At 42.5% G+C, this 19,690-nt stretch overlaps 1 protein-coding gene across 1 annotated transcript in view; it reads left to right on the plus strand.

The window, feature by feature from the left end:
* The window catches only part of LRRC8D (leucine rich repeat containing 8 VRAC subunit D), a 47,152-nt gene that overhangs the window by 8,939 nt on the left and 18,523 nt on the right, over positions 1-19,690 (plus strand). The window contains exon 2 of the mRNA XM_072343466.1: positions 306-438. The gene's annotated coding sequence lies outside the window, so the exon portion shown is untranslated. The remainder of the gene's footprint in view (positions 1-305; positions 439-19,690) is intronic.

Raw genomic sequence — 19,690 nt, forward strand, 5'->3', positions numbered from 1 at the left:
GCAAATGAAAATAAATACTCATGAATAACATGCCGACATGTGGCTGCCGGCTTTGCTGAGCTGCTGCTTTCTGTCCATGGACTCCGCTCGGTCTGAGCAGCTGGAGGGGACCAGAAGGCAACTCATTTAGGATATTTGTGAAATTATTAATATGAAGGTGTGCTCAGCCTTCCCCAGAGGCCAGGGGTTGTGGGAAGAGAATGACTAATGTGCTACTTCTGTGTTGTAGAGCGGTGTTTCTGTAACCCCCCTGTAGCAGTATGTCACCTGGCTGCTTTGATTCACATCTGTTTGTTTTTGCACAGGAAGCATCCGTGGCACTCCTCAACATGAGCCAGTGATCAGCAGTGCCTGGCGTGGTGTCACCAGAGCCTTCTGGAGCCACAGCTCAGCCCAGCTGCAGCCAGAGGAGGGAGGAGGAAAGCACAGCCTGGTCAGGTACGGGGCTGGGAGCAGGGCAGGCTGCCAGATGCTGACCTTAAGTGAGGTTGTGAACAATCCTTAATTTAGAAAAATAAAATGCAGAGCTCTGTTCCTTAAGAAGTGTTGCAAATGCCACACTGTGGCCCAGGAATGACATCTCCATCATCCTTGTGCCTGGTGTGGGTGTGTACTGTAAGCTTCTTTCTGTACTGGATTGGAGGTGAATGTAACCAGATGCAGCTTCATGCTTTCTGGGGTATTTGATTTAGATATTCAGTGTGTGATGCAGCCCAGTGCTTGCCAATACCTGTACCAAGGCTCCATGTGTGTTGGAAAGAATTGGCTGGGAATGTTTGCAGTGAGTGTTTGAATGCTGAAGAGTGATTTCATGTCTTGAAGAACAGATATTTTTCTTTGTTAAGTGCCAGCTTTCAAGAAGCACAAAGTTGTATGGTACAGGAAGACTGATGAGTTCTAGGACAAAACCAACTGTCAGCTCGCTAACTGTTTTCTTTTTTTCTCTTTCTGAGATTCCCATAGCTGTTCTGGGGAACTGGTATTTATTCTTGTGTGCACATCTTTCAAACTGTCATGCACCCAAAGGGCTTTGTTAGGCTCATCTTTGATAAAGACAGTCAGAGAAGTTCAAGGTTTTGGTGTACTGTTTTTTTTTTTTTTCCTTACATAACTGCACTTTTCAGTTGATGTGGAGCTCCTGTTCTGAGGATCATGTTCTGAAATGACTCGTGCATATTCTCTGTGCACATCAGCGATTCAGGAACAGGGCTACCACTCGTGCTGCTCACACACTAGTTAGCCCACAATCTTCTTTTGGAGGGAAGTATTATCCGAAGAGGCACAGTGATTTTCACCTTGGGTGATACTTTCTTTCCAGAAATATCAGCATCTGTCCCTTAGATTGTCCGAAGTCATTCCAGTCACAGATTGACATTACTTTTTATTTATTTATTCCACATCAAAAAAGTTGGATTTTTTTTTTTTTTTTTTTAGATGATCCATTTTGAACAGTATTCTTAGTATTTTTGGGGTGATTTCCAGCTCAGTCTGATTACATCTTTCCTGGTATGGTTAAAAAAGGGGAGGGAGTCTTTCTAGCATGCTGTGGGGAAGCCTTCACTGTTTTGTCTTGGGAAATAGGAATTAGCATTTATTTGATTCAACAATCAGCTTCCTGCTTCACAGGGAAGAGATAGAGGTTCATTTGCCTGCAAACATCCCTCCTGTGGAGCGTCCTTGTCAGGGAGATAGAGGAAAGCTGGTAGTGACTGGGGAAATAGCTGCATAGCAGGATGAAGAGGGATTACTGAAGCATTACTAGAAAACATATAGCAGGACCTCATGTACTCCGCAGACAAGCTGACCTAAATTCTGCAGCCAAGCCTTCCTGGTTTCTGTATTGATGGGATGTGGCAGGCTGGATGGATAACCCGCAGCAGATCTGTGTTTGAAGGAGAGAAAAAAGAAAAGGGCAGGAGAGAAATTTATATTTGAGTGTAAACACAGACAGGGCTGTCGTTATGACTGAGCTTAATCTGCCTAACACTTAGGGCTTTTTTTTGTTTGTTTGTTTCTTCACCATCAGTTCTCAATTTTTAAGTACTTGTCATCAGGATGAAACTGTAGTATAAGTATTCTCATTAGGAAGAGTGCAGAGGTTCTTTAATCCTGGATTTAAAGTAGGTGGATGGTTTTACCCATTAGAGGTTTTTACAGATGGTTTAGCAAATAAATGCTTGTATGCATCTTCTATCAGTATATCTTTTCAGTAGAGATGCAATTAACTGACCCAACACTTAATCATCCCTTGGAGGGTGTATGGAATAGGGTTAGTATTTGCTTGTCAAAAAATGGAATAGCTTCCACATATGTTTTGAGGCTATATGTTTATTTGTGAAGGTTATTATACACAAAAGACCACATGGAAAATGAAATGCCACCTGTGTAAAAATAAAGTTGTAGGTTCTGACCTGCATGCAGAGCTTTGCTGCTGTTACTGCTTTTGTGACTTTGCAGTTTGGTTTCTACTGGCACAGACCCGGTGTGATGGCAGTCACTGTTTCCTCCCTTTTTCTGTGGACAGAAGCTGTACTGATGCAATACTCTCCTTCCCCTCAGCCCTCCCACATGCATGCTTTCTTTAACGTGCCTCAACACTTCCTCCTGAGGTGCCCCTATAGCAACAAGGGACTTTTTAGCTGGTGCTGCTTGAGCTGGGTTTGAGGAAAAGAATGGTTTATGAATGCAGAAAAAAAAAAAAAAATTGCAGCCACTGGAAAGGTTTCTGCAGTAAGGTATTTGCTGGCAGAGCTGGGAAGCCTTCCCCTCACCGAAAGAGGAGAGATTCTTGACTGGTGTGGCTAAATCAGCAAAGCATTGGTGTGTCGGGGCAAGTGTTCTGGTCTGGTGACTTGGATCAAGTGTGAATGTAGTATATACTATATATAAATTGACATCTGGAAACCCATTTCACAAGAGTGTAAGCTTTAAGCTCTTTTGAATTTAAGAGGAATTTCTGCAGCTGCAGACTGACGAAGTGCCAGGGGAAATAGTGATATCTTCAAACACAGCTTGTTTCTTTTAAATCACATTTCACTGATGTGCTTTTAAAAACAGCTTGTTTGTATGAGCTATTTGTTTTCCTTTATGCACACAGCAAGTGGCAGTGTCACTGGAAGTAGAATGAAGGGGACCTGAGGAAGGCAGAGAGTTTCTTGGTTGTTTTCTTCCTTTATTTCTTGCTGCAGCACCGGTGAGCAGGGCACGCGTTGTCCCTCAGTGTGTTGTAAAACAGAACATGAGCTCTCTGGAGGCAGGTAAATCGAATGGATTTACTTGGTACACATCAGCTCAGTCTGTGAGCAAACTGTAAGTGCACTGATACCACGCTTCCCGTTCAGAAGTAGTGTGAGTCAGCGTGCACTGAGCTGCACACCGAGTGCCAGGGTCAGCAGTGCTGGGAGTCCTTGGTGCACCATATGCTGGAGCTGTGAGCCTGCAGCAGGAGGGGATGGTGGCAGTGGCTGCTTGCTTCTGAAAATAAAGGGAATGTGCTCTTGCGGTAGCTTTGACTGTGACTCCCCTGGGGTAGAAATGTGTACTGAGGGAGATGTGCGTTTCTAAGTAACTCCCGGCTCTGGGATGGGGCTTTGCTGGCATCCTCACTGGTCTGCCTACTCCTGTGTTATGTGGCAATTGGTGTCAGCCATGATGTTGGTGTTGCCTGTAGCTGGTGAGGTGCTGGCAGTGCAGTTGCAGCCGGTTCCAGCCAGCTACTGCTGGGTCAGAGCCAGTCACACTGGTTGTTGGAGCCCACGGTGCTGGGCGGTAGACAGGGTAGCAGGCAGTGAGGCCTGGGCTGCTCTGTGAAGCTGTGGGGCACTTGGTAGCCTCATGGAGACAGAGAGCTTGGTTCCAGCACATTGCTCTGCCACTCCACTCCTCAAAGGAACAGGAAACACGGTGAGGAAAGGCTTGTGGGTTGGGATAAGGACTGGAAGATGGCTCACCAATTGCCATCACAGGCAACAGACTCATCATAAGGGAGATTAATGTTATTTATTACATGTTCATAACAGATGAGAACATTGAGAACTAAAAGCACCTTCCTCTCATCCACCCTCTCCTACCTCCTTCCCCCAAATGACAGAGGGGAATGGGGAATAGGGTTGCAATCAGCCCCTAGTGCTTTGTCTTTGGCCACTTTCTGCCCCTGCTTCATGTGGTATCCTTCCCATGGGATGCTGTCCTTCCCAAGCTGATCCTGCGTGAGCTTCCTGCAGGCTGCAGCTCTCAAAGCAGTGCTCCAACATGGCCCTGTACCACAGGGCCCATCCTTCAGAAGTGCTCTGCTCCAGCCTAAGTCCCCACAGGAGCCTACTCTCTGTGGGCTCTACCTCCTCCAGGCCACATCTGCTGCTGCACCATGGGCACTTACATGGCTGCATGTGGACATCTGCTCTGCACAGTGCCCAGGGGATGCAGAGGACAGCCTGCTTCTCTGTGGGCCACTCCTGGGCTGCAGAGAGCTTCTGCTCCAAGCCTGGAGCACCTCCTGCCCTCCTGCTGCACTGACCTTGACGGCTGAGGATTCGTTTATCTCTCATTTTCTCTCTCTTTTTCTATTTTTTTTTTTTTTCTCTTCTGGCTGCTTCATTTCAGTGCTGCTGTGGTTTAGCTGTAATATTGTGTCACTCTGTTCACAGCTTTTCCTGGGCTCCTTATAGAAAACTTTTGCATTTAAATAAATAATACATTCCTTAGTTTTACTTATTATTTCATGTGATAGAGTTTGTTTGCAGTTAGAGCATTCTACTGCCTCTAGTGATTAAACATAATAAGCCTGGCTTTTGCTGTCAAGTTTACAAACTTTCCATGCATTGAACTTTGCATCTCATGAAGTAATTCTTGCTTAGTGTTTTAATGGGAGCTGTAGAAATTTTTCTGTGCATAGTTAGAGGCATCAACCTCTTTCCCATGCCCTTAACACTTCCCCTGGAGCTGGGCAAGAGGAGTGTAAGTGGTAGAGCAGAGAGATGTAGGATGGGAGAGCACCATGGAGCCAGGAACGTGGGTAGTGTATTGGTTCAGTGCTGTGGATTCTGCTGACCTGGGATGTACACCCAAAGTGAGACAACCTGGCATGTCTGGCTATTAGCCTGATAAAATAATCAGACTGCCAAGAAGTCCATCATTTTGTTAAGCATCAGTGGAGGTTTATGGTGTGTTCATTCCTCTTTAATACAGCCGATTTAAGATATGCAAATGTGTTTCTAGCATTCTGGCTGTAGTTTTTCTCCTTACAACTCTTGTAATTTCACTTTTTTGTTTGTTTATTTTGCACTCCTGTTCTGTCTGAACCAGAGTTCAAGCAGAAGGCAGCATTGGAGGAGAAGCTTTGTTTGTTCCACTCAAACAGTATGTATAGACTGTGGGGGGTGGGAAAATGAGAACTGGTATACTCATCCACAAGCATTCAGCAAAGCTAATTTCAGCTGTGTTCTTATTGTAATTACTGGAGTTATACCAAACAAAAAGCCCCAAGCCTGTTTTTCTTAGACATCTAGCTAAATCCTTACAGTAATGTCCTAATGAGGGGAAGAACTGCTTCAGTTTTCTTTGTATAGTGGATAGATTTACATACATAGCTAGTAGAATTAAGGTGGTTTTTCTACAGTCACAAGTTGCTCTTGTTTGTATGGGTTGCTCACATATCTGTTGTAGTAGGAAGAGACAAACACTTGAAATAGAAGAACATGATGAGGCAGGGGCTGTCATGTGTTGGGTATATATTTTGTTCCTTGTGTGCTGGGGCTCTGACCTGAGTGAAGCAGTGATAAACTGCAGTAGTTGGTAGAGGGATTTGGTGTGCAAGAGCAACACCTGAAGCAACCTTTAATCCTTTATCTGAAACGAGACAGTTTAAAGGTTTCTGTTCCTCTAGGAGGGGTTGGACAAGGAAGGTGTCAGCTGCACACTGCATGGCAGCATAATATTCAGCGGCCAGTTCCTTAACCTAATAATTGTCAGCAGTCATATGATTTAGTTACCTTATTTGACCCGTGGTTTTCTGCAGGTGTTGCAATAATTTTGAGTGTGTATTAATTTTTCAGAAATAGTCAGTACAACAAGAGAAGCCAAGTTGCTAATAACATTTGAAAACACCAACAACAAAAAAAGCAAGAGACTAGAAAGCTCCCAGCAACAAGTTATAATCTGGTCAACAAGAGAGCTAATCTGGTCAACAAGAGAGCTGCTTGCAATAGAAGGTACTCACGAGAGTGGAGGTAGGCTAGGAAAACCTGACAGCCAGCTCGGATTTTTGAATGAGGACCAAGTTGTTCTTTGTGACTAAATGTTCCGCGTAGCCCTGTGGCTTGGTGTTACTTCTAACATTAAATGCCTGAGTTTCACAGCTTGTCACAAAAGGCCTTGGGACATACTTGGTTTTCTGGATGGTTTGATCAAAGATATGATGGAACCAGGCAGGCCAAGGGGTCAAGGCGCTTCAGAAAGAGTTCCTCTTGAAAAATAACTCTGTGACCTTTTTGAGTTGGAGGTATCCCCAAGGTAAGTTGTTTCTGATTGATCTGAGGCCAGGGATGTGAGTGGTTCTTGCTTATTGAGTGCACTGAACATGGATTGATGTGTGTAGGGTCAAAAGGCTGGGTGGGTTAGCACTTCTTGAAAGAGTTTTCTGAAGTTTGGGTTAAACAGTGCTACTGGTATCTCTTTATTTAATTGTTTATACTTTGGAATATCACCTAGTGAAGTAAATGTGTATGTAGGAGATGGGCATGTTTTCGTTCTGTATGACTGGAGGTTACACCAGCAATGTGTATCTTGTTTTCAGAGCAGTCACAGACCAGACCTCAGGAGCTGACTCACTGCTGTTTTGCAAGCAGGGTTTGCCTTTCTTTCATGTGATTCTGCATTTTTCCATTCCCCAGTCCATGGCAATTTAGATCTTCCCTAAGCGTGCTGGTGTCAGAAAGCCTGCTTCCTAGCACAGAGCCTCATCCTGTCTGCGTGGTTTGTACTCTGCCTGATTGATACCAGCAAACCTAGTATTTGCTAGTTTTGTTCCTTTATAGATATGCCTTTGTCAGGTTGTGCTGCAAGGGCATTTTCCCTGTAGCCATGTAACATGATGATTAAGAAATGACTATTAATCATTTGGAGGGGGGGGGAAGGGTATTGTATTTAGTTTGTTACTGTTATAGTCTTACTTCTGTTGGCTTGCTTTCAGTTTTCCCTACACAGTGATTGAGACTTTTTGTCTTTCAGACTAAATGACTTGTTAGACAGGTATTTTATGTGGGCTCCTGTGTTGGGATGCTGTGGGAGGGTAGGACTGGGAAAAATGGAAGGGATGGGGGGAGGGTATGGCTCTGTACAGCTCAAGTGTTCAAGTTACAATTTCTGGTGTGCAGCACACCTTGAATTATGGCACTGGATTCTACTGACTTTTAAAACCGCTGAAGCTTATTCTTATGCTGTGGTAGCACTTTATTTATGGTAGTACAGCTATTTTCCTATGATTTATAGTAACTTTTTATTGCTTCCTTTTACTTGGTTCAATTCACTTGTGTTTGTTTTGTTTTTTACTGACAGCTTAGGAGAAGTTAAGGTGCCAGAAATCTTCAGCTCTGTCATCTTTTTGTTTAACTAAGAGCTTTTCTTTAAATAGCTGTGCGCAAGTGTGTAAATCAAGCTCCCAGCAGGTCTGCTACCTGTAATTCATGTAGCTTTGCTAGAGCAAAGTAAGAAGTCCTAATTGTTTTAAGTGATGTTACCACAGAGCTTGCGTGGCTGTGAAACTGATGAGTGTCATGTGAATTTCACATTACTTCTGTATGATGGAAATTGAGAACATCAATGTGGGTTGCCAGGAGAGATATTCCCAGAGGAGATGTACATGAGAGACAAGAGAAGAGAACCCAACAGAGATTTACTTATTTACTTGTATATTCCTTTTTCTTCCACTTCACTATAGCAGAAGGGGAAAATGGAAGCCATTCTGATGGAAAAAAGGTGGTGTGATACCACTTTTCCTGATAGTAGCCTTGAGGTTGTGGAGAGAGGAGAAACTATAGGAAGCTTTTCATTTCCTGGGAGGAGTTTCACATCTGGTACTGATAAGCGGGGCACGGATAGGAAGGCATCAGGCCGTAGAAAGGCAGCACCTTCCCGCAGTGACTGGACTTCAGTCTGGGTGTTCCTGCAGGAAACTCCACCCTCTCATTCCCTATCTGTCTGGTATGTTTTCTAAGCCTTGATGCTGTTCTCTTGTTACTGCTGGCAAAGAAACTTGGTGTGTGGGGGAGATATGCAAATGTATTGCGACGTTCTGATATAATTTTAGCGTAGGAAAAGCAAGCTCAGTACATAGGTGTCTCCAGCTGAGCTCCAGTCATGCAGCTGAGTTTACAAAATAGAGCTGCTAACTCTGAAAAAAAGGTTTATATGGATGTGGGGTGTAGGATCAAGCTCTTAATTCTGTAAACATAAAAAGCGACTCCTGTCAAGTCATGTTTCCATAAAGCTTAAATTCCTTTACAGACAATTGGAACTGTCTGCGTAAGTAAAAGAATGGATTATTTAATGGCATGTTATTGAGGATTTCTGGTGATGTGAATTTTCTCATTGCTTCCAGTGTGTGCCATCACCAGGAGCGTACTGCTTTTCTGTCAATAAATGAGGCAAGCCTTGTCTTCTCTTTTTTCTCTCAATATGAAAATTCTAAGTATGGATTTTCCTTTTTTTTTTTTTTTAAATATTTTTAGGATCAGTGAGAACACGATCTTTTCATTGCAGAGAGAAATGAAGCTCCTGAAATTCTTTTTCATACGCAGGTTTAAGTATTGCTCTCAGGAAGGCGGTGCACCACTGGAATTGCTATCTTCTCATAACAGTTTAGACTTTGGTAAAGAAAGTAGATGAATCACTGTAGAGATTTGACGGCTGAAAGGATTGATTAATAATTAATTTAAAAGCAAGAAGACCTTTCCTTTGTGTCCCAGATTTCAGCCACTCAGAAGATTCTCACATGTGGTTTAGCATTTGAGTGCTATGGACGTGTTTGTTTTGATGGCCTTCACTAAACTGCAGATGTTGTTTTTTTCCTTTGCTTTTTTTTATGCATTATTTATAAAGATATAAATGTCAAATTTGTTCTAAGTGTTTCTACGAGGTTACAACACCTTGAAAGAGCCAATGTGACACCCATTATTTTAAGTGTGAGGATGAAGGCTTATTCTACTTGTTTCATAACCTTTTTGGGTGGCACTGGCACACTGGTTTCTTCCTGATTTCCTTTGCTTTTCCTCATCAAACACATATGTTTTGTCAGGTCTGTGTTGAGCTGGACTCCAACAGGAAAGCTGGGTTAGTGGTAAAACTGGAGAACTCTGCAGACTGCAGCATCACCCTGACAGGATGGCTGGAAACTGGCCCTTTGGATTCAGTTAAATTAGCTTAAGTAATAGGCTACTTTGGCTTCACTTTTTCAGCTGCAGTGGGCCTAAGACAAGGGGTCAATCCAAACTAATTCATCAAAGGACAGAAGCTTCAGCATCCTTTTGAAATCCTTTCAGATGTACTCAGAGTGCTTCTGCCCCAGGCAGCCTTTGATTTGAGGTGCTCATGTGACCGATCCTAGAAGTGGCAGTAAGCTGAATTTTGTCTTTTAATAATTAATTGTCCTGTGCTGGGCACTTTTGATACAAAATATTGAATATCTTGTGTGCATAGTGAACACAGGTGAAGACATTTGTTTGCTGATGGCGTACAACAGAAACACTCTCCAATTTTCTTTTTCTTTTACTTATCTATAACTGTAAATAATGAATTAAAGTTTGTAATAATTTTAATTTGGTTTGTTACTATCATTCATAATTTACACCTAAAATGCTTTGTAAAATTCAGTTCAGCAGTTCCTCTTGTCATTAAATCCTCAGTTAAGTCCTGGCTATAGTCTTCTGACCTCACTCCTTTAAAAAGCTGTCAGATATTTGGCACTGAGATGTAGCTATAGCCTTCTGGTGTTGGTATTTATGACAGTGCATCTTGTCAGTTACACAGCGTGCAGCAGCTTCTCAAGGCCTGAGTCTGTGAAGAGCTTTCTAGGTCTTGTGGCTGACAGAATGAGAGACACTAAAGCCTGTTTTAACCATGAACTTCAATTTAACCAAGTTAGAAGTTAAGATTTAGTTGCAGTGCCAGATGAATTCTTCATAATATGCATTATGTTTTGTACATCATTACCATGAGTAGGGTGAAAGCGTGTAAGACTGCTTTGCAAGCACAGCATTGGAATTAATCTCCAGTTTGGTAAGAGCAATTGTTTTGTCTTTGTAATAAACAACAGCTTGCCTTGATACAAAGTGAAAAAGGAGTTGTCATGTTGAATGGAGTGGAGGTGGGGAAGATGAAGGCATCTTAGCTGCAGGGAATGATCTTTAATTTTATCTATGAGACTAGAACACCTTTATGTGTAAATGCCTTGTGCAGGGCTGAGCAGATGTTCACCTGCTGGGTCTCAGAGGGAGGGCAGAGTAGCAGTGTGCTCTTTGGGGTTCTGGGAAGCACTGGATGACCGCTTGGCTTCATGAAGATAAAACTTGCTCTGGTCAGGGAAATTTGGCAAGAGGTGGGAGGGGAGAAGGATGTGTGTGACAGGGCTGTTTTTACACTGTGGAAGGTAGAAGCGAGATCTGGAATTCACAGCCTGACATTTCTGAATGTGTAAAGTAAGCCAAAGGAAGCTGGTGGGTGCTGACACAGGGCTGATTTGCTCCTGTTTGTCAAATGATGTGGACAGGAGAACAGTGAGGAAGCATTGGGCTCTGCTTGAACTTAAGGGGCAGCTAATGGTGTGAGGGCACTGCTCAGTAGGAAACATCACAAAGTGCTCTAGGCTGCTCTGGATGCTGGCATCTGAAGGCAGCAGTGCTGTTGTGCTCAGTTCCCAGCTCCAGAGCTGTTTCTCTGCTGTTGGAAATCTCCTAATGCAGAGAAGGCCCTGCACAGTCGTAGTTGCAATTACATTTGTTTTTCCTGTGGGATCAGCTTGGAACCCCTGGAAAAATGAGATAGGGATGCAAGGTGACCTGTGTCCCCTCCAGACCTTGATTTCTCCTGCCTGCAGACTTGCCTGTTAGGAGAGATGTGTGGCTTGAGCAGTAAGATGGCAAAGGGGTGGATCTGGCTGCCAAAATCTCCCCTGGACAGCGGGCCCCACCAGAGGAGCTTACCTGGAATGCTTGGTCCAGAGAGTGCAAAGCAAGAGTTCACATTACGAAAATAATTGCAGAGGCAATACTTTTGCATTACATTTTGGTAACTTTTGTACCAGTTTATGTCCTTCTAATTATTTCCCTTGTGAATAGGTAACAAGAGAGAGTTCGTTTGTTTTTAATGAACTGCAAATACTGGTTCCTGTAAGTTTTCAAGCCTGGCTCCAAGAATGTGACTTGTCATGTGGAGTCACATGCATCAAGAAATCCCAGACAGTAAGCCTGCCTACATTATCTATTGCTTGTCTTTCTCTTATTCTTGTCACAATTGTTGCAGTTGCAGTGATGAGAAGCCTCTTTTGATGATCATTCAGCCTGACTGCTCTTGTATGTTTTCGTGGTGAGGGTAACAAAGCCTGAGACCTTATCCAGGCAAAAATAATACTCTAAAATATTCCTTTGACTTTTCTAGTGGAATCATTTTTCTCTGTATATTTGTATTAATAGCAGTTGGCTTTCAGTTAACAAATATGGTGCCCTATGAAAATAATTGGTTATTAGGATTGGACCGGTTCCTGTGGTGCCCTTAGTGCTGCAGATATTGCTGGCTAGCTGTGACTTCGCTCATGTGCACAGCAGAGTTGTTTACATGCTTGGAATATGCTAGAGGCAAGGAGAAAGGAACGGCCTTAATGTGATGCAGCTAGATGCTCTGTGGGGGAGGCCTCAGCTATTTGTAACAGGATCAAATGTTGGTCAGTGTTTTGGGAAGAATGAGGTTACTGTTTATGAGAAAACTTAAGAATAATATATTACATGTTTTCCAGCCATCCTTAAAACCATGTATTTCTGATCCAGTTGAGGGACATGTCACTCTCCTGTATTTTTGAACTCTGAGTGTCAGTGGTGCGCAGTAGAAGCATCTATCCAAACCACTCCTGGTTGGCTCTGGCTGCCTTTTGAAGCCACATTTGGTGCAGAAACAAGGAGGTGCCAGGTTTTCTTTTGTAAAAAGCCCAGTGATTGTAGTGTTGAGGGTGCTGCTGGAACACTGCGACTACTGTTGGGTTTGTTTTAAAGGTAGCTGTGAGGATATATTGGCTCTGTAGAATAAGAAAATGGCTGTTCTAACATCAAGCCATCAATGTGAGAAAATGGCTTATCCCTTATTGCAAAGTATAAAAGCTAGAAGGAGAAGATGGAAGAAACAACTCTAGAAGACTGGAGAAAACAGCTGAAAACCTCCTCCTCTCCCTCCAGAGCTATTTTTTGTCAGTGATAAAACTGTGGGATGAGCAAAGCTGATTTTTATCTGCAGCAGGTCGTGGCTGTGATCTGAAAACGTATCCCCAGGAAAAACAGCAAGTGCCTGTCTGCGTGGGAGGGAGCACATCAAGTCGAGCTGGCAGGCTCTGAACCTGGAGTTCCTGTTTGCTCTGCTTTCTGCCGTCTTCCAGGTGATGCTTAAAATCTCCCAATAAGGTCCTTAAATCACACTGCATTCTGCGCTAGGCTGTTCACAGCCCATCGGTTGTTGGGTGGCAGGCTGGGTTTTCAGCAGTGCAGGTAGTGAGAGGAAGGAGTTGAGGGGTGCAGCTTGCAGGAAAGGGTGGGGGTGGGGAGGGAAGGAATGGAGAAATCTTGGAAAACTGTGTGAGAATTAGAGGCTTCTAGAACTAAGGTTAGGTGCCTGTTGCAAATCCCTTCTCTAAAACAAACCTGACAAATACAGAGTCTTGTACTCATTTACTACAGTTCAAGCTCGTTTTTATGGTTGTGTGGTTTCTTGCATTCTTAGGCTGGTTTGGTGTTGAACCAGCAACATGGCACATTGTGTTGTCTGGGCCCATCTCCCAAGGGAGATATTTTGAACAGTTACTGCCCAGTAAATCCAGTTTTTGGTTCTGGAGTTAAGGGCTTGCCTTCACATGCCATTGAGAGATTATTTAAGTCAGCCCAAGGTGTGAATTTCACATGGATTGCTTTACATCCAAGGCAGTGTAATTGAGAGTTACTCTGATTCTGATCAAGAACCCATGAAGAGGGTCTGAAGCAGTTTAACTGATCCATTTTTTAATTTATGTGCTTTTTGTCTCTTAAGAAGTAATCCAAAGTACTTTGCCGCAGACAAAGCCTCAAAGTGGATTATGTTACACTGGAAGGCTGCTCATAAGGATTTGGGAAGGTTTATGTGGACGTAGAAGCATTACGACTCAAAAATAGTGCTTACATTTTAAAGGCACTCTGTTCTTTCATCTGAATTTAATATTCAGGCAACTCCTTCTGGCTTAGCTAACCTTAAGCAGAAATTATGAGAGGAATGTGGACTGACTTCAGTCTTTGCAACAGACCTTTGAAACATTGTTATGACTTCTTAAAACCATCATTAACTGTGTGATTACTGAGAGTTTCAGTTGAAACTTCTGGTGTTGAATCTTTCTCAGTGAGTAGAATGCTGGGTTCCTGTGAGAGTTTCTGAGGTGATGGACAAGAAGATAGGGGAATCTGGAGAGGTAAAAACCCTCCTGGACTCACAGCCCGAGCTGAGATTCTTGTAATCCCCTATCTGTAATCCCTCTGAAAGATTTTTAGATATCTGAACAGTAAAAAAAGGCTGAAAGTTTTGGTATTGTGCTTTTGCCAGCATGCATAGTTTTGTTTGCCTTCAAGCCTGAGAAAAGGGGAAGGTAGAATCCAGCGCAGGGAGTGTGTGCTTCACAGCCTGAGCTGTCTGAGCAGACTGATGGCTTTGAATGCTTGCTGCCTAACGCCAGGGTAATTTGTTGCAGGAGGTATGGACAGGGCTTTCCATTTTGCTTATCAGCGTACTGCTGCAGTCTCCTCCTTCACCTTCCCTTCCCTTCTGCCGCTTTAATAGGAAGGGTAAAAGGCTGAATTACTCTAGGAATTTTTCCTTTGTCATTTTTGATTGTTTAAAATAAGCTGTGGTGTCTGTGCAGCAGCACCTAGGTTACTTCCTTTTTGGCCACTGAGCATTGGCATTTGCTAAAGATCATAATGAATTTCTGCTCTAACTGAATGCTTATAAAAAGGTGCTTATAGGTGCCATGTAGGGCTCTGGATTATATAGAGAAATCCATGCGTGCTGCAGTGCAAAATTATCTCTATAGATTGTCGCTGTGCTTTAGGATTTATTGGATATGAATAGTTAGCATGTTTATTTAAATCAAGTCATGCTGGAGACTGGAAGGTTCTGAGTGTTTTCCCTACTATAGTGGCAATTACAAATCCAAATGTTGTGGTTTCCTTGCTGAATATATTAAATTTTATTGCCCTATTAAAGACTTGGTCCTAGAGGCTAAGGATTGGTTCTGTACTAAGGTTTAATCCCACTGTGTGTGCAAAGCAGGGTAGAAGGTGTCTCCCTTGGGTGGATGAGGAATATTTCATCTACACGCAGTGTGTGCTTTGTGTTGCCTTTCTTCTCCACTGAGGCTGCCGCACAGTATTTTCTGTGGTAGCACTGCTCTGGGAATAGGACTGAGGCCAGTTCCTCTTGCACTGTTCATCAGAAAAGCAGCAGATGACTGGTAGCGTGCATAAGCTTTTAACCTGTTCAGGCTGGTGAGGAAGGGCCTGTATGTGTGTGGTGTCCACTTTGGTTGACTCATCAGATTAGTGACTTGCTGAATGCCTTATTTTTACAGTTATGGAACAGGACAAACAAGTACAGATTTTCCCCTCCTTCCCACCCCCCCCCAGTTTTCTTTTTGTGGGTATCTGAATTGGCTAACCGTCAAACATACAGAGTTACCTCCATTTGTGCACTCTTGTTGGTTTTACGTTGTTACTCCCAACCTACTTATGTACAGCATTGATAAACAGAAGCAACCCCAAGGAAATGTGTATTTGAGCATAGCTGTCATAAATTTGAACTTATTGTAGGAAGAAAAGTGTGAATGGAAAGGAGAGATCTTTGAGAGTACTTGAAATGGCCAAAAAGCTGAAATTCTGGTTTAAGAAGAGAGAAGGAAAAACAAAAAAACAACTAACTAGGCTAACAGCCCTCTTGCTTCTGGGCACATCTAGACATTTCGAAACAAAATGTGACAGTGAAGGGGACAACAGATATGTGAGAATCGATGACCTTTGGAAATTAGTAAGTAAGGGACTTAACTCTGCTTCTATTTTACATTTTAAGCATTAGGAAACATAATTCAAGCTACTAGATGAAGATAATGAAACAGATCATGCAAGAAAAGTATAAATATCCTTTAGTACTCCTTTGTATTTATGAAGGTGCATAATGTGATATCTTGTCACTCTAACAGAAGATGAGTTTAACAGAAGATGAGTTTAACATCATAAGGATTTGGTATTCTAGGGATAGGCATCCAAATCAGCAGTGCTGTAACTCAGCTGTTAAAAATAGCATACTGGAAAGTTTGTCGGCCTGCAGACAACAATCTTTTAATAACTGTTGACACAGAGGGTCTCAAAATTAACGGTGTCAGAGTAGAGAAGGGGAGGGTGGGGTGTCTGTGTTAGCTGTATTCCAGACAGGCTGACATTAATCCTTATTAAGGTACTGAAAAAGTTAAAGCAGTGTTGAGTTGATTAAAACAAACAAACAAAAAAATAACATACAGTCTAATGCCAGTCTATAGCAGTTCATGGGAAACACATCTTAGTGACATGCTGGAAACCATATTTGACTTGGGAAAGGGATTTGCGTGAGATGTAATTCAGCTACACCTTCCAAAGGCATGTGATGCAGCTGCAGGGAGACTGTCCTTCCCTTGAAGGCCACTGCTGCTCCCTGCCTCCTTCCTTCTGCTACCTGTAGTTCCCTTCATCAACAACAGCTGGGGTAGCTGGCTCAGACTTCAGTGTCCCCATCTGAAGCTCCTGTCCAGGCACGTTAGTGCTATGTGCTGTTGCAGAAGTAAATGAATTAAGAACTGACTAACTGGCATTTAACAGTTAGTCATTGGTGGTGAATCATTATCAAATGTGAATGCTTCCAGAAATCTGTTTTAAGGGGTTGAAATGAGGTGAAACTCTACTGAAGCATTTCATCATGTGTCTGGAGACAGGATGGGGTCTGTGCTGATACAGCCAGCAGGTCTTGCCGCGATAGGCAGTGGTGTGAGAAGAAGGCTGTTTATTCAGAGGATTTTGCACTGTGCAAGTGTGAGTGAGTAGGAGCAGTGGACAATAGAAGATGGGAGCAGTGCTGGAGCTGTGTATGATTCTGGAGTTGGAGCAGTTTCTTTTTACAGAGTGACAGAACAGGCTGATCAGGGAAGTTGTGGAGTCTCCTCCAGAGATATTCAGAATACACCTGGATGTTTTTCTGTTGGGAAAGCAGGGGGTTGGAGTTAGATGATCTCCAGAGTCTCTTCCAACCTCTACAATTCTTGATTCTGTGGAAGTGTCATGTTAAGCACATGGAGATTTGGTGTACAGTTTAAATGAGCCTTCTGGGCTAAATGCAGCAGTAGTAAGAGTGCAGTGGTCTCTGTTGTCCTCTTGGCTTCAGTAATTCACAAATGGAACTATAACAAACCTGATAAGTAAGATGTTCCTCATATGCTGAAACAACCAAGCACCAGCTGGCATTGCTTGGTAGTATATATTGCATAGATCTGTCAATACATGTGAAGCATATGTGTGGATGGTGCCTCTTCTGTTAGGTGTTCTGAGAACCATGGAAGAAGCTATGGTCCAAAAGTAGCCATGTTGCTTAAACATGTGGTATAGCATCTTATGGACTCTTACGCTACGAATTAGTTCCTGTCTGCAAGGTGGATGAGCCTGTGTGCAACAGTGTGTGAACCATGCTCTCCTGCACCTGGAGCTGGTCCTTCTTGCATATAACCAGGTTTGGTATCTTTGTGCTGCTCTTCTCTTGTGAGGTTGTCTGATCTTTCTGCTCCTCCTGTTGAAGAGGAGTGACAGACACAAGTAGAATGAATGGAGTATGTGTAGTGGGAGGCCTTTGAGTAATGAGATTATAGACAACAGATTTTTTTTGTTTTGTTCTAAGTTTTCTCTATAGTGGATGGTTAACCTCTGGACCTCTCTGCCACATTATATCATTATGGGTAGGAGTTAATTTGATCTTAGAAAGGATTAGAGATCTGGGTGAATGGAATTGTTTGTGAATTTCTATGAATAATGTGATTTTATAAATTCTTGTTTTAAGGTTTAAAAACAATTGGCAACTGTGAGGTCTAACATAGTGGACAGATTATTTTATAACTGTTTACTAGGAAACTTATTTTGCTGTAACATCTGTTTCTAGCTACTTCCAACAACAGGAACTGGTGATTCAGAGATCTGTTTCTAAATTTAATATGAGAAGGAGCATAATGGTGGCTTCAGGAGCACTGAGGCTGTGTGTACGAAGAGGAGCTGGTGATAAAGGCAGAACTCACCCTGCATGAAATGTGTCATTGTGCTTCTGATTGCAGTGCACAGATGCTGATACACAAACAGGATACTTGCGTCAGAGTAACAAACTGGTTCTGAGCATTCAGCTTTTTGGTGATAGTACTGTGCAGTGTCACTCCATTGTATTTAAAGTAATTGATCTACAGAAAAAATGCACAGTCTTTATTTTGGAGATTGATGTATTTACAAGTGAACGAAGGAAAGGGAGTAAAGCAACGAGATTTAAGATGTGGAAGGAAGAAGGTCTGGCTGTGGTTTTTGATAAGCAAAAGTCTCCAGTTTCCATTATTAGCTGCCTCCTACATTTGCTTAGGAGAAAGCTTCTGTCTTTTCTTAAAAGGGGTTACAAATGTTTCCAGCTTCATTGCTCTACTTTTTTCCTTTGTTTTTCCTCCAAAGGGTACATGCAGGCACGCACATGCACAACCATAGCTTTGTTTATGACAATTGCATCTGGGAGCTACTAATGGGCAGAAAACCTTGGCGGGCATGTATAGGCACAGGCATAATGCCTTCTAAGGGTTTAAAATTTCAGCAAATGCAGAATATCAAACTCTCCAGCCTCTCTATCCTCCCAGGTAGGAATGGTTATTTTATGGTCATGCCATTCCTGGCCCAGATATAGGATCTGTGAGAGGACTTTGCTTTGACGGTCTGTGCAAGGATGAAATAAACAGCTTAGTAGTGATATCTCCTTACACTGCTTGTCTTAGCACTGAATAGTACTCCTCTGGCAATGCAATCAAGTAGGGAAGCCGGAACTTTGAAGTGTTAAAGTCATAGATGCTCTGGAAAGCAGCATCAAGAATCATAGGCTGAGTGTGATGTTTTGTAGCACTTGTATGAAGGCTGCATTTCTCCCTGTGTACAGTCACTCTGACACAAGTTAAATTCTTTGTTGTAGAAAACTCTAAATATTTTGAAATGCCAACTCTGAAGCACAAATGATATGCTGGAGCAAAAGACTCCTGTGGGATTTTTTTTTTTACGAGATGGATTTTATTTGTTAAATGGGTTTTCAGTAGTTGTTCAGTACATGCTATTGTATGCTTGCGTGATGTCTTACAGTGTCACTGGTCTGATCTGGACTGTGATGACTGCATAAACTGCATCATTTGTTAACTGTAGAAAGATGGCTGGATCCAAGAGACTTTTGTGAGTGTGTGTATTTTATAGTGTAATTGTAAATCGTAAATTAAAGATCTTCAGTTAATGCCAAAGATTAGTGGTATTCATAGTTCTTGATGTTCTTGTCTGCCCACAGGAGTTCCAAGAGTTGAAGGAGATCACAGAGGAAGCTGAAGTTGCTTTTGTATTTTGTTTGTGAGCAGGAAGTAATGAAATAAGTTATGTAGTCTTAAGACATCTTGAAAACTGAGACTTTTAAGTGATCTTTGGGCTTCTACCAAGGAACATGCTTCTGGCATTCTGCTTTTGTGTATTAGAAGAAAGAAAACTAGAAATCCTTTGCCTTTAATTTATAGAGAAATAAATGTGCTTTGCTACTATATATGTTGGCCACGTTGGTTTCTAGTATGCAGTTGTGGTAATTCATAGTTTTATACCATGTGGTTTTCAGTGACTTAAATTACTAGGAAGAAATAGTTTGGCCTGTGTTGATCGGTGAGATGGTGTTACATTTGGCTGGGAGACCTTGTCTAGTAGCTGGAGGATCAGGCCTGTGGGCTGTTGTGGTTTTGACAGTGACAGCTGTCTCAGGGCAGGCTGGTGGCTATAGCCTTGGTGTAACAGGAGAATCTGAGTTCACACTGATGGTCCCTTGCTGACCTTTGCCTTCCTCAATAGAGTTACAGTGCTGCTAATCGTAAAGCTTAAGTGCAAACTTGAATTTTTCATTTTAAGCCTATGCTTTTGCTCATTGCAGTGAAACTTTCATTTTGATTCTGTGTTATACAGTGAGGGGGTAGAGGGATAGAGGGATTTTTATTCAGACCTCTGTTCAAATTGCAGCTATTCACAAGCAGCAACTCAGAAGAAAGAGGTCACTGTATGTAACTGGCTAATTTCAAATGTGTCATCATCACATTTCTTTTTGTGTGTGCTGACTGAAGACAGTAAAGATTACTTAATAAATG

Source organism: Excalfactoria chinensis, chromosome 8, assembly GCF_039878825.1.
Source record: "Excalfactoria chinensis isolate bCotChi1 chromosome 8, bCotChi1.hap2, whole genome shotgun sequence".
Taxonomy (NCBI): Eukaryota; Metazoa; Chordata; class Aves; order Galliformes; family Phasianidae; genus Excalfactoria; species Excalfactoria chinensis.